Below are 16612 nucleotides of genomic sequence, written 5' to 3' on the forward strand. Positions count from 1 at the left end.
CAGTGATCTTGTGGAATAAATTCTTGGCTTACAACAATATTTGGCTCCCTACAGAAGGCCAGTACTGCCAAGAGACATTAAGCATTCACATCAAAAATGTTTTGCAGGTACCAGGCTGTGCTCTCTCCTTGTGTTGATGACAATTTAATAGTCCACTAGAGAGACAACATACAGCGAGGGAGGAACAAGGGCTGTGAGTCAGCTGTTTCTATATGGAGGGTGTATCTGTGGCGGAACAACAATGGAATGTTTCTGCATAAATTTTTGGATACTTGTCCAACCCATTAAAAATTAGAGCTTGGGCAATCAACAGAGACATCTGGTCGGGTTACCTGGAATACCAGGAAAAGATATAAAGACAAACCTGGGAACCAAACAAAAATATGATCAAACCGTTCTAGGATACATTATGCTTATCATGAGGATGTGATCTGACAGATGAATACTCTAAAAACATGTCACATTGCAAGCTACGATTAGTTTATTTCCCATGCAGTTTTGGAATTTGGTTCAATATTCTTTACAGAGTATTATATCAGAAAGCTTTAATTGTCATTAGATATTTTACAGGTTTCAAAGGATTAGTTTTCCCTTTTTCATCTTATATATCATGAAACCTGAACCAAAAGTACACAGACAATTATTACAAATCATTACTAATAATGACAAGTAGATCTGGCATATTGCTAATTAATCAAAAATACTTCACATGGTTTAACCTCAACCCAGTGCTTGGCCTCTATCCCACTACTCACTTAAACAATATCAACTTTGCTGGGCTAAAAACCACATTGAACTGGATTATATGGCAATGTAGATCCAGCCTAGGACTTTTTGTTTTTTCATCACTTACTCTTAGGCTTGTCAGTCACATTTGCATTTTTCCCTGTACTGTGCACATAATAGCATGGATCAGCACACATAAATGCCCACGCACATGCAAACATATCCAAACACACCAGTAATTGTTCACTCAATCTCTTGATAGATAGGAAACATATGATTGTCTGTTCTTGTGTTCTTAACTTCTCTACAACTGACATATGGAGACATGTTTTCCATCCCATGTTTTTTGTCTTGTGCACTCCCCATGTGTTTTTTTCCTTTGCCACCTCTTCTCATTTTCACAGAGGTCTTGTGCTTTTAAGATCTGAAAGAGATTCAGTTGTTGAATGTTGAACTATATTGTGGATTCCATAAAGTTTGGAACAGATAATTTTGATTATCAAATCCAAAATATGTTCAATGTCATCCTCATATCCTCTCTGCAAGAAGGAAAAAGTCATATTGATTGAGAATCACTATACAAATTACAAATATAGCGTGCTTTTACAGTTAAAACAGCAACAATAGCACTTAGAACCATTAATTTTGGACTTCAGCTTTCATTATCCCCTCCGTCGCCCCCCTTACACAAACAAACATGACTACTATACTGAGGAGAGTAACACATTATAATTAAGAATTCTATCATCAAAACAAGTGCTGTTGCTTCAATTATTTTCTAAACAACAGCAAAATGCAGTTGCTGGCGTATTTGTTACAATATACTTTGACAGAACCGGGATTGTGACATTTGTCTCATGCTTTTGCTTCTAGAAAGTCTAGAGATAGATTACAGCAAGGACATGTGATCTAATATTGATAACCCCATTTATGTTATAACTTCAGTTGGCTAGAATTTATGTAAATGCCTGCCAATTGGGTAACTGTATCTTCGATTGATTTTCCTTTTGTTCCCTTACCCTCATTATTCAATCTGACTTTCCTTCTAACAACTTCTCCATATATCAGGTAGTGGGAATGCTTACTTTCATTCTCTCATTTGAGCCAACTCCTCAGGAAGCTGGTGGCAGAGAGGATGGTCTGGGTTATTCTAATAGTAAGGAAACCCAGAAGTTAAGTCCACTGGTGCCCCACCACCTGACCATTGTTAATATCTGGATCACTCCAGGAGGCGTTTTGCTTTTATTCTAGAGGAGCATGGTATCTACAACCCCAGTGATCTAGTGCTATCTATTGACCAATGGAACGGCCCGGACTTTGCTCTTGGATCATGTGATGTTAATGGTTTTAATGAAGGCGCAGGTCCGCAGTTTGGGGGTCCTCCTGGACTCAGTGCTGATGCTTGATGCTCAGGTGTCGGCGGTGGCCGGGAGGGCCTTTGCACAATTAAAACTTGTGCGCCAACTGCGACCTTACCTCGTGAAGTCTGATCTGGCCATGGTGGTCCATGCCTTAGTTACCTCTAGACTGGATTATTGCAATGCACTCTACGTGGGGCTGCCCTTGAAGACGGCCCGGAAACTCCAACTAGTCCAACGTTCAGCAGCCTTGCTTCTAACTGGAGCTAATTATAGGGAGCGGTCAACCCTCCTGCTTAAGGAGCTCCACTGGCTGCCATTCACCTTCCGGACCCAATTCAAGGTGCACGTGATCACCTACAAAGTCCTGAACGGTTTGGGACCCTCCTACCTTAGTGATCGCCTCTCCCCCTACGAACCTGCATGATCTCTTCGTTCGTCGGGGGAGGCCCTCCTCTCGCTCCCACCTCCGTCACAAGTGCGGTTGGTGGGGACGAGAGAGAGGGCCTTTTCCATGGTGGCCCCCCGGCTCTGGAACTCGCTCCCCAGGGAAATCAGGCAAGCCCCCCACCCTGGTAGCATTCAGAAAGAGCTTGAAAACCTGGCTCTTTACTCAGGCCTTTAGTTAAAGATTGCTCATCCCCATAGCAATCTGTATCTGTGACCATTCCTGTACCGGTTTGCACTTTTACCTTTGTCAACTCGATATAGACACAGGGTCTATTCCCATCCCAATTTGCACTTCCAAGAATTTGCAGCACTTTATCAGTCACCTCGTGTTTACAATATTTATATGGTGCACCTTACCCAGTCTATTTTTACAACCTCTCCATTTTAATCCATGTTTTTATTAGCTCTTGTCATTTGTTTTTACTGGCTAATGTTTAAATTTTTATAATTGTGCATGTTTTTTGTCTATCGTTGTGTTTTATATTGCTATTGTTTTTATTCGGGCTTGGCCCCATGTAAGCCGCCCTGTGTCCCCTTTGGGGAGATAGAGGCGGGGTATAAAAATAAAGTTATTATTATATTATTATTAATTGTGTTTGAATTGTATTTTAATGTGTATTTTAAATGACTTTCTTTGCATTTTGTTTTAAAGGCATTGAATTACTGCCACATTGTCAAGCCACCCTGAGTCCCCTCCGGGGTGAGAAAGGAGGGGTAAAAGTATAGCAAATAAATAAATACTGATTCAATGTGGCATTGCAAGAAATAAATAATGCTTAAGTAAATAAAATTAAAGAATTAAAGAATGAAACAGCCCTGAGATATATACCCATAGGCTTTACTTTTTGTCATCTTGGAGGTCTGATAGAAACAAGCATGGACACCTTTCTCATTCCAGATTGTATGTTGTCTTTTAACCTATTCCCATATTACTAAAATATTATTGTGAAGAAGTGTATAATTATATTTTGTTTATAGATGATATGTGTATTTGATTTTGTTTAAACAGTCAGGTTTGGCTAAGTTTAAAATGGTGAGTATTTGAGTTGACAATATGTATGGGGGAAGGTAGCCATCTTAAGGCAGGTTACCATAGCAACAGGGGCGGAGCCAACCGCCGTTTGGAAAGAAAAAGGGGGAATGTTTTAAAACCCAAGGCAGTCTGTGATTTCCATTCACAGTGAAGGAACTGATTCTTGTGTAGAGGATCAGGGTGACTCAAAAGAATTTGAGTCAAGTCTAAAATAAAAGGATTTATTTTAGGCAGTCTGTGATTTTCTAGTCACAGTGGAGGATCTGATTCTTGTGAGGAGAATCAGGTTGGCTCAAATAGAAGGATTTGAGTCAGATCTAAGTTGGACCAGACTAGGCAAGTTAGGTGACTTGTTTAGGGTCATTTATAGAGCCTGTGGATTAGGGAAAATTAATCCCAGGGGACCCAGGAGGATCACGGTTTAGTGTAATCCAGAGAAAGAAATATTTTGAAAGTTTGACCACCTCATAACCGTTTGTAACCATTAAGCGAAGTGCCTTTAACAAGTTATATGAAACCATCAAGCTCTGTACCTGCAATAAACTTATTTTGATTTTATTCTAACTAAGCCTCTGTCATACTCTTATATTAAGTTAAGTAACAACAACATCTGAAGTAAAACAAATAGAGACAGCTTAAAAGAACAAGTGCCATCTGCCTGACGTCTCCTCCTTTGGTGGCAGCGAAGAAGATAGTCAAACAAATAATTAATTAACATCATCTCTCAGAAAACATCTTTATTAATTGGTGGTATCTGTGTGTGTGTGTAGAATCAGAGGGATTCCATCTCTGTCACACATTCCTGTCAGACACCTCACCTCTGTACATATTGGTGGCAAGCGGAGGGATTCAAAAGGATTCCATTCCCTGTCACCCTCAGTTCTGTACAATTTGGTGGCAGCGGTGGGATTCAAAAGGATTCCATCCCTGTCACCTCAGCATCTGTACAATTATGAATTTTATTTTTACATATATTAAAAGAAGCCTGAAAATACTTTCAGTTATATTTTTATCCCATCTTGCTTCTTTGCTGTTTAGTGTGGTCTTCATGGTTGCTCCAGCATATTTTATCCTCACAAGAACCCGGTGAGATTGCATGGGAGGTAAAGATTGGTCCAAGGTCATTCAGTGAGTATCATGGCTCAGTAGGCATTTGAAGCTGATCTCTAATCAAGACTTCTTGGATGATACTAAGAACTGCACAACATGGGCTCACATAAGAGATAAATTGCAGTAAACAAAAGCAATACATATTCTTAGAAGTCCAGGCAGTATTTCATGTTTCCTCCTTTACTACTCTCCTTTATAGTAGAACAGGAAGCAAAATAGTTTGAGGAGAGAGAGAAAAAATACACAAACATTATTTGTAGCCACAGCCCACTGATCAATGTCTAAACATGTAGATTACCAATTAGCTTTATGAAAGCTTGATTTACAGTACTAATGATGACAATTATGAGCACAATCTACACACAGTGAAGCTGAAATAGTTTCACAGATTTTAAGAGAAAGTAAGTGTGCCACTAACCATCACTGGCAGAAAATAGCAAAGACTTGGAATGACAATTGGAATGACAAGTCAAGTACGAAAGTGCAAAGACAAGTTTACAGTTGAACATTAAAAAAAATTACCACAGATTATTAACATAACTTTGAAGTAGAAATGAAGATACTGAAATAGTGAAATATTTCCCATTATTGCCTATGGGAAAACAATTCATTTGAAATTGGTGCTGGAGAAGAATTCTATGGATAGCATTGATTCTCAAAAGAGAGTCCTAGAGCAAATCAAAGCTGAACTCCCCCTAGAAGGAAAGATGCCTAAACTGAGATTGTCACACTTTGGCTATATCATGAGGACACACGAATCACTAGGAAAGAGTGCTTTGTAAGACAGAAGACATTAGGAAAAGAAGAAGACTGCATTTCAGATGGATAAACCCAGTCAAGGAAGCCATAGACCTGAGTTTGCAAGTTTGAAGAGGACTATTGATGGGGTTCTCTCATTCATGGGGTCGCAATAAGATGAAGACACTCTGATGGCAATTCACAACACTACTGTAAACCATGTCAATTAAAGTGCAATATAACACAATGATTTTATAAAAGCGGAAAGTGTCCTTGATGGATTTGGCTAAAACAGTCATCAGGACCAGGCTGCTTCCATTCTCTATATTTGGCTGCTTCATTTCTCTACATCTCAACACGGAAACTTAACTAAAATCTCCATATTTTACTACAGTGTTATTGTCATTGTACTTGCTAGAAAGATGAATGGTGTTCATTGGAGTTGCAGAAGTGCATAATTAGTCAAGTCCCAATCTAAATAAGTCTCCGTATATCACAGAAGGGACTCAGGGGCCAAGCAAAGGGAGGCAGTGCCCAATGAATCCATGCAGAAGCATACCCTGCTGGCAGGCCACTGGCTTCCACTGTAGAGACAGCTGCTCTCCAGCCCTCCTGGCTGAAATGTTCTGAAATATATTGGGCTACAGATGGAAAGAAGGCAATAAAAATGGCTAGGGAAAAATAGAAATGCTCAAAGAAACACATCTTCATTGTCAGATGAAGAATACAATCTCAGATGTATTCAAAAATATTTACCACAAATAACCTAAACGATTAAGAGATAACTTTTCGCACTCACTGTAAACTTTCAAAAGAAAATTGTAAAAAAGCAAATCTTCTGAATGTATGAAGCCTATATATAAATAATTTTGAGAGTGATCAGCTGCAATCTGTGTAGAAATCTAGAGAAAGAACCTGGCATTTTGAAAGCTTATCCGATGTTGGAAAGGCAAATATGGATGCGTGAGACAAATCTTCTTTTAGAGCACATTGTTATTGAAGGAGAAAAGTGCAGTCTAACAGATACTAAGTCTTTTAGGGTAAGGCTGCCTAACCAGCTGAAATTAGAGCAATACAATTGACCTCAAATGGTGAAATCAAGATTGATATTTCTTGATTTTACCAGTTCAAATGCATTTGTGGAGAATAATGATTTTGTTGTGAATTTGCCATATGTGAGAAAAATCTTGTTCATAAACTACTTAAAGTGTATTTACAATGTTATTAGTGCAGTTTGGCACCACTTTAACTGCCATTGCCCAATACTATGGCATCATGGAGGTTATAGTTTTAGAAAGTCTTTAGTCTTCTCTGCCAAAGTGTGCTGGTGCCTCACCAAACTACAAATACCAGGATTCCACAGTGGTGCCAAACTGCATTAATTCTAGAGTGTGGATGCACTCTTAGTCTCATTTACTTTACTTTAATTGCATCTTCACAACTACAGTTAAATCATGACGCATTCCAAAAAGAACAGAAATGGTCTTATAGAAACTGCAGAGCAGGTCAAGCTATTCAAAATGTTAATTTTTATTATTGTCATTAACAGTACGTCACAAAATTAAAGGGAAAATTACTTGCTTTAAGTCAAGCATGGGCAAACTTCAGTTCTCCAGATGTTTTGTACTTCAATGTCCAGAAATCCAAGCCAGCCTTCCAGCTGTTAGGAATTGTGGGAGTTGAAGTCCAAAATACCTGGAGGCCCAAAGTTTGCCCATGCCTGCTCTAAGTCTAAATTTACTATATTTCAGCTGAGTGATTTCTTTTGTGCATTGATTTTATACCATGTTGTATCTTTCACTTGTATGCATACTGTTTTTTTTTCACATTGGTTGTTTTGATTTATCAATTTGGTATTATTTATTTTCTGGTCTGTAGGTTATAATAAATCATTTGAAATATATTCCCATAGTAGCAGCAGAACTGGGGTCAATGTGCCACATTGCTGAGATCACAAACATGGATCTGAGAGAGATAGAAAACTGCTTACGGTGAGTGTTCCTGATTTCCTGTCCCTTTGGCTCTCTATGAATATGTTTGGAGGGAAGACTGTTGCACTTAGAAAGAAAACAAAAGGGAAAAGCTTTAAATGATTGATTTTCTTAGTGGGCAAATTCAGCTTCTTGCATTAACAATGTCAAATGGAATCTGTGATATGAATGCAGAAACTCCAATCAAGTGAATTGATCTTTGCAGTTTCCTAGCAGTGAATTACTGCAGTAAAATACTCTTTTGTCACACATTTCCCATGATAAATATAGTCAAATCCTTTAAGTTGTGGTATTCCTGAGAACCATAAAATTTCCCTGTTTATCCAAATCAATCTTGACTTTCTTCACTCTGAAAATGGTCTCTTAGAAAATTGTTTCTAAGTAAGTAACCAAATGGCCAGTTAATAAGTGTAAAGCTGTGTAAATATGGGTTTTGAAAGGCATTTGAACAAATCTGCCTGGACAAAAAAAAAAAAAAAGAATTCCTGGTGATGTACACAAAATATATTGTTCTAACCATGCAGAGAAAACCGCAATGTCTACAACAACCATTAGTACCTTGAATTTATGGTAAATCCCTAAGACTTCTCCTGATGATCAAACTAACGTACATTCTTTCCAAATGTTTTAATTCAGCCAATGAAAACCTTTAGTTTAGTCTTCAGCCCCTACTCACTTAAAGCTATCCTTGCTGTCTCTTCTGTGGTCACATGACAGGTCCTGAGAAAGTAGGGAGGGGACTGAGAGGATATAGAGGATAGTGGTAATTGGTGAAAATAATTGTCGCTCTCCTTTCATCATCGGAACCATTTATTTATTTATTAATTTATTTCACAGTTTTTATATTTCACCCTTCTCACCCCGAAGGGGACTCAGGGCGGATCACAATGTACATATACATGGCAAACATTCAATGCCATTAGACATACAACATACAGGCAGAGATAGTGACAGAGACAGAGACACAGAGGCAATTTAACATTTTCCAGCTTCCAGCTTCATGAGAGTATGATCGATTCCGGCCACAGGAGGAGCTGCTGCTTCATCATCTACTGTGACACTGAGTCCTTGATGGAATACCTCCTCATTCTTCCGCATGCCACTGGACAATTTTTATGGTGTCGTAAATTAGTTAAATTAGCCCCCTGCATAAGCAGTATCTAAATTTCCTACTTGATAGAACTTTCGGGTTGCTTGGGTTAACAACAAACTAGGTTATTTTTTAATTGGTCAGACACTCAATCTGACTCAGGCTGGTTTGAACTCATGACCTCTTGGTCAGTAGTGATTTATTGCAGCTGGCTACTGATCAGCTGCGCTACAGCCTGACCCTAGTTAGTCAGGTTTTCCTTCCCACAATTTTGAATCCAATCCATTTTTATTATAGTGGGTCCTTGGTATCATCTGAAGTTTGGCTCCAGGAACCCTTGTTGATACCAAAATCCATGGGTGTTCAGGTCCATTTGTATATACAGTAGAGTCTCACTTATCCAACATAAACGGGCCGGCAGGACGTTGGATAAGTGAATATGTTGGATAATAAGGAGCGATTAAGGAAAAGCCTTTTAAACATCAAATTAGGTTATTATTTTACAAATTAAGCACCAAATCATCATGTTATACAACAAATTTGACAGAAAAAGTAGTTCAATACGCAGTAATGCTATGTAGTAATTACTGTATTTACGAATTTAGCACCAAAATATCACGATGTATTGAAAACATTGACTACAAAAATGCGTTGGATAATCCAGAACGTTGGATAAGTGAGACTCTACTGTAACAGCATAGTGAAATAATGTTCCTTACGTAAAGTAGAAAATCATGGTTGAATTCATGAATGTAGATTCCATGGATACAGAAGGCCAAGTGTAATTTTGATAAGAATGTTAAGCTAATGCCCAAATGCAGTAAGGGACATCTGTCCATGTCCCATATCTCCTCTGTGCACAGTTGAAGCAAGCAAAGGTTTTACATTTGGATATTCACTAGGCCTGTGCAAGCATTGAAAAAAAGTTTCAATACTCATTACAAAATTAGGGGATGGGAGGAAAATGGTTTCTAAAATTTTTCCGAAACAGGATGCGGTCTCTTTCGTAACTATAATGATTTAACTACTTTTTGTTACTTTTTGTTAAGTAATTAATTGTGCCAATGGGGAAACTTCAGGGAAACTTTCCCAAAACAACAGTGCTACCTAACATAAGACCTAAGAAAATAAGCATGCATGTCAGAAAAGTCAGAAAGTGTCTTGAAACTCAAATGATGTAGAGCAGGCATGGGCAAACAACACTGTGTCATGAAATAAACTACTGAGTTCTATCTACTATCGAGTTCCATTCATAGGCCTTAAAGTGTTAAAAAAATTCCCTTGATCTCTTTGTTTGTTTTTTCACCTTAAAAAAGCCTTCTAAAGTCACAAGGCAATGTTTTAAATGTGTGATGAGTTCAAAACGCAGCTTTTGAATTCCAGACTTGCATCTAAGGGCCCCATGAAAGACAGTTTTGTTTTCTCCTTTTTGTCCATTTTCTTTTTAAAATAAGTTGCTGTCAAGTCTGGTTGACCAAAGAAAGGTTCTTCTTTAAAAAGAAGAAAATGTACTCCTAATTATTTTTTAAAAACAGATGGTAAAGACAGTGCAACTCCCAATTCTCAAGACAAGCTTAAACCTGCATTTATTAAAGTTAGTTTGATATTTCTGTAAAGCATAGATTCTATAATAACCCATTCTTTCCTGCCTGTGAGATTTATGGGTGGTATTTTTTTAAAGGTTACCTTAATTAAAATACATTTCTATCTATTCAGTTATTTTGAAAACACTCAGTGCATATGTTGAAGCAGAAAGTTCAGTCATCTCTGAACATCATATTATTATGCATATATTTTATTTTTTAAATGATGTCTTAGTTTAGCACAAAATGTGGCATGGATAGTTGCAGTGCAGCTCCATTCCTTTTTTTTAAAAAAGAATTATAATTACTGCTACTTGCAGTTCTCTAGTGAAAATAAGATTCATCATACAGTCCACTTTATATGTGAGAATCAGTTGTGTGGGCAAGGACAACAGCCCTCTCCTCGCATTAATGAAATAATTTCACACATGATGTTGGGATAACCAAAGGCCACAACTTGTTTATTGATTACAACTGAAAGACAGGGTTGGCAGTCACACATAGGTCCTGGATCAAGGCATCAGCCAGCCAGTTGCTGATCAATGAACCAAGGCGAAAAGATAGGGGGTGAAGTGCAGGATACCATTCACTCTGCCCCAGGATACCTGTTTCACTGAACCCCCAGCTGCCATGATGCAGCCCTCCCTTTCCATCGAGAAGGGTGGGATAACCATACTGGATCCAGGTCCCATGCCAGTTCATTGGGAGGGGCACCTGCTGCCAACCAAAAAATCAGTTCCTGCAACAATAGAAAACCCCAGCTAACTCATGTCCTTCCAGGCTACCCAGCAATCCAAATTGTCCTTTAATTGATACCTGTCCATGCTCTTCCATAGACCTCCAACACCTGTCACTTGTGCCTCATCCCGAAATAATGGTGTTTTTTTTAATTGCCCAGCTGCCTTCCCTCCTGCAACACAGACCATTGCAGGGACCACTGTCAGTCATTCTGCCATCTATGCAATGCAAAGTAGGGGTGTGTGATTCGTCAAAAAAGTCCCATGTTTGGTCCCTTCAGTATTTTATCCCTGACTCTATGAGATAAATGTGTTCCCAGGGGACTAATGGCATGGGGGTATTGGGCTTACTTCTGTCCCATGCACTGCATGTTGATGAATGATCATCCCTACACTCAGACCTACACTTTATCACCCACGAGGGGAGACCAGGCACATGTAATAGTTGATCTTGTTCCCCACGTCCTCATCGGAATACTCATGATCCGATTTGTTGCTATCCTACTCTAGATAGCAGCATGACCTTCTATTAGGCCTCTTCCTTTTGTGGCCAGAACTTCCTTTTGTGGCCCATTCCTCTGCTCTGTCACAGCCAGCAACCCCTCATCACTCAAGCTGCAGCTGTTTGAGCTACAGTGCTGATAGCGAGTCTCTGGCTGCCATGTCAACCCCTGCCATAAAGTGCTGAGTGTAAATGTCTCTGCTTGCACACTCTCCTCCTGCTGCCTTGGAGAAAACCTTAAAACCCAAGCTTACCCATTCTATTCACCAGGCCAGTGAGAGTCTGGGAGAACCCTTGCAGCACGGTGGTGTCCTGGGTGCCACTGCCCATGCCCCTTATCCTGTCCACTGCTGTTTGATTGCACTGTTTTAGGTTTCCTCATTTCAGCCAGAGTGGTGGCAGCTGTCGGCTGCTGGACCTGGCCAGGGGCTTCTTCACAGCCTCTTGCCCTCCATGATACTTTTGTTGACCTTTCACTGTCGCATGCTGTCCTGCTAACTGCAAAGCACAGCAGTTAGAGTTCCCCAATGTGTCGTGGTGCCTAAATTGGAACTTGCAGGTCCTAGAAAAAGATGCCTGTCCCCTTGCCTGAAGTCAGCTGCCCACCCACCTGGAAAAAGAGGGTGGCACGTCGGTGGCACCTGCCAGAATAGGCCTCGAGTTGGACAGATGGTCAAACAACCTCCCTAGCTCTGTAAAATGAAGTCCTGAGAGGCCAGAGGAGCTGTGACCTATCCTGCTGCTGGGGGAGGGGGGTGTCGCTGCTGCCATTGGCAGTGGTGGGGAAGTGAGGCACAAGGGGGAGGTTAGAGGAACAATGGCCAGCTCTGCTCTGGTGTGGGATTGTGCCACCACAACAGCTGCTGCCTCCCAAAAGAGGAGGAGGGAGGCCTGTCAGTGGGTGCCCATAAAGGATTCCACCCAGGCCTTCAGCTCCTAAGTTCTTGTGCCTCCTTGAGAGGCATGATTGACCATGCATCAGAGTGTGCACCTGACCTCCCTAACAGCTATAGCTAGCCCTAAAAAGGTCTGTTGGTTAGTTGGATGCTGCTGCTTCCATGCAGCCATCGCCAATGAGTCTGCAGCACCACAAGTCTCCTCCACTGCTCCTCTTCAGCCTCTTCCAAGGTCCACTGTTTAGCTTCTCCTCAGCCCAGGTTCTCTTCAGCTCCTCCCACTTCAAGAGCTCAAAGGTAAGATGGGAGAGCCGAATGCCTCCCTTCTATACACAGCATGTGTACCAGAGGGAAGAGGACATTGGTCTGCCTCTTGCAGCCAATCACAGCACCAAGAGGGGCAGAGCCTGCCTACTGATTGGCTGGGTGGACCACAGGGCACTCTGAAAGTGCGCATGATGCTGGGAAAATTTTTGAAAATTTTGCTTGTAATCGGAGAGTCACATTTCAAGTTACTTTGACAGTATGCCTAGTGTAGAGGAGGAGGGATGACTTTTTAAAAAACACAAAAATATGCTGCCACCAAAATATATAGAGGATCAACGGAGTTTTCAAATATTATCTCTACTGCCACCGTTCATGTGTTTAGGAGCATTACTCTTATTATTGTTGGGACTTAGAGAGAGAGAGAGGCAGAGAGAGACGCTGAATAAGGTGAAATAATAACTGTTTATTTGTCACTTGTGAGGCACAAAAGCGTAATGGTTTCAGTAATATATATACGGTACAGATGCTTGCCACAAAAACCCTATGACTGGTTCTTTCTGCCATATGTCACTGCTAGGGAGGTCTCTAGCAGGTCTCTTCCAACTCTACTATTCTATGATTCTATGAGTGAAATGATTCAAGACAAGCAAATCTGTCTCTTCCAGGTCTCTTCCAACTCTACTATTCTATGAGTCTATGATTCTATGAGTGAAATGATTCAAGACAAGCAAATCAGTCAGATCCCATCATGTGTTTATTGGCATTAGTGATGGTTCTGGCTTGTGCCAAGGGCTCAGAACATGATTATTGGCCTGGGTTCTAAGCTACCTCTTTTCAGCACACTTCTGGTCCATTTCAAGGGTGAAGGGCAATGGATACATCCGGAAGTAGCAAACATCATGTAATGGGCTCCATGTCTCTTAGTCTTTGAAATGGAGATAAAGTGCCCTATGATGGGGAAAACATTCCAAGTGATGAGGTCCCTAGAATACTGTGTCCAGTTCTGGACATCACCGTTTAGGAAAGATATTGACAAAAACTTGTCCAGAGGAGGAGGATGAAAAAAATCAAAGATCTGGAAGTCAAGACTTGTGAGGAACTGCTGGTGAGCTGGGTATGTTTAGACTGGAGAAGAGAAGGCAAAGAGGTGATATGACAGCCATTCTTAAATATTTGAAAGAATGTCACATTGAAGATGGAACAGGCTTGTTTTCTGCTGCTCTAGAGATTAGGACATGGTGCAATATTTCAAACTACAGGAAAAGAGATTCCACCTAGACATTAGGAACAACATTAAGACAATAAGAGTTTTTTCTACAATAGAATAAACTGCCCAAGAGTGTGGGAAAGTCTCCTTCTTTGGTTTATTTTTTAAACAAAGGCTGCTGGATAGACTAGGAGAGTGTAACAGAGTAAGGTGGAGAAACAGAAGTTACAGAAGAGAGGCAGAAATCACTGCAGGGGAAGTTAGTCACATTATTTGGTCATGAGGAACATTTCCGAAGGAGTTCGAGGAGGACCCCCTTGAGGAGTTAATGTAGTCCTCTAGCCCTGAATAGTTGCTCATTCATGCACTGAGTGGAATGAAGTTGCCTCCTTAGGATTGTCAGAGTAATTTTTAAGCAGCGCAGCAGCAGTTGGATGGAATCAGTAGAACGCAGAACAAAGAGACATCAGAGACAATGGTAAAACTATATACAAGTTTTACTAAAAGCAGTAATAAAGACAAACAGACTTGTAGACAATGGACACAGGACTTGACTCTCAGCAGACAGCACTCGACTCAATTCAGAAAATGACATGAAAGCAAGCTAAACAAAACAAACAAATCCAGCATAATAATGTAGCCACCAGATAAATATTATTTATAATTGAGCTTCTTAAAGTGGGGTTCACAACTCCAAATAGGGTCACAAATGTGAGTGGTTAGGGTTATGAAATATTTGGCCAAAAAGCATTTGGACAAAGAGGAGAAACTGGGCTACAGGCTGAGAAGGGAAAAGTGTGTTTGGACTTAGAAAGAGGAGGAATTGGTGCACGGGTTAAGGAGGCAAAAGTGTGTTTAGACTAAGAATGAAGAGGAATTGGGCTACTGGTTGAGAAGGAAAATCTGAATTTGTATTTAGAAAAGGAGGGATTGGACTGCTGATTGAGAAAGGGAAAAACTGGTGCATTTATATAACTAACCCTGTACCTGGGGTCATGTCAAAATTTTTCAGGTGGAAAGGGGTTGTAAGTGGAAAAGGTTTAAGAAGTCCTGATCTATAGAAAGAAATTGTAGTGGAAGATACACCTAGGGCATTTCAAAGAACAAAGACAAAACTTTGCTCTTTGAATCTTGTTGACTACAAATAAAGTTATTGGTGCTTATAAACAGGGAGTTCCATATAATGATTTGTAAAACCTACTGAAACTCCTGCTTATTTTTAAAATATCAGACATCACCAAACACTACCATTTTTAAAGCTTTCAGGTATCATTAGGAATTGTTTCTTAAGAAACCTGAAATCCAAAGCTGTTCAAGAATGTGTTGGATCCTGTCCTCTATAGTTTTATTGATTTAGTTCTAACAGACACTTGAGCACTTGCTTGCACTGAAACAAAATCTATATATATAAAAGAGTGATGGCATCACGGCAATTCACAAAACAACAAAAGTACAGGCCCCCCAACCTCAAAATTTGACAACACAACCCATCATCCACGCCTCAAGGTTGATACAACAAAAAGAAAAGAAAAATAAAGTCCTAATTAGAGGGAGAGCAATAATTTTTTTATCCAATTGCTGCCAGTTTAGAGGGCTAATCTCTGCCCACTTGGTTGCCTAGCAACCAAGGGACAGCCAGGTTTCAGTTAGGGGACAGGCAGATTTAGGCCTCACTTAGACTTCTTCCACAGATTATCTAATTTGCACTGGATTATATGGCAGTGTAGACTCAAGGCCCTTCCACACAGCTATATAACCCATTTATAATCTTATATTATCTACTTTGCACTGGATTATCTTGACTCCACACTGCCATATAATCCACTTCAGTGTGCATTTTATACAGCTGTGAAGAAGGGGCCTCAGATAATCCAGTTCTGAGCAGATAATATAAGATTAGAAATATACAGTAGAGTCTCACTTATCCAACGTAAACAGGCCGGCAGGATAAGTGAATATGTTGGATAATAAGAAGGGATTCAGGAAAAGCCAATTAAACATCAAATTAGGTAATCGTTATACAAATTAAGCACCAAAACATCATATTATACAACAAATTTGACAGAAAAAGTAGTTCCATGCGCAGTAATGCTATGTAGTATTTACAGTAGAGTCTCACTTATCCAACACTCGCTTATCCAACGTTCTGGATTATCCAACGCATTTTTGTAGTCAATGCTTTCAATATATCGTGATATTTTGGTGCTAAATTCATAAATACAGTAATTACTATATAGCATTACTGTGTACTGAATTACTTTTTCTGACAAATTTGTTGTCTAACATGATGTTTTGGTGCTTAATTTGTAAAATCATAACTTAATTTGATGTTTAATAGGGTTATCCTTAATTCCTCATTATCCAACATATTCGCTTATCCAACGTTCTGCCGGCCCGTTTATGTTGGATAAGTGAGACTCTACTGTACTGTATTTACAAATTTACCACTAAAATATCACAATGAATTTAAAACACTGACTACAAAAGCATTGATTATGAAAAGGCAGATTGCGTTGGATAATCCAGAACATTGTATAAGCGAATGTTGGATAAGTGAGATTCTTCTTTAATATGAAATAATTACTGGGATAGAATAATGCAGAACAATATAATCTCTAAAACCAGGACAGTAAATAAACAGGGGAATTCCACACAGGAAACAATCAGGGCCAGCTAAAAAGTATTCCCATCATCAAAGTCTGGAAAATCCTCTGTTTTCTCAGGGCCACAGACAGTAGAAGCACATAAAATATCGCAAACAACACCACTCTGAAAACAAGGGAATTCCAGACAGGAAACAATCAGGGCCAGCTAACACCTCCCAACAAAAAATTCACTCAGGGAGGAAACAGCCAGGCTTTAAAGCTGCAAGGCCATTACATCCTAATCATTTTTCCTAATTGCAGCATTCATACTTGCCTCCA

This window comes from Anolis carolinensis, chromosome 4, assembly GCF_035594765.1.
Source record: "Anolis carolinensis isolate JA03-04 chromosome 4, rAnoCar3.1.pri, whole genome shotgun sequence".
In the NCBI taxonomy this organism is placed as follows: domain Eukaryota; kingdom Metazoa; phylum Chordata; class Lepidosauria; order Squamata; family Dactyloidae; genus Anolis; species Anolis carolinensis.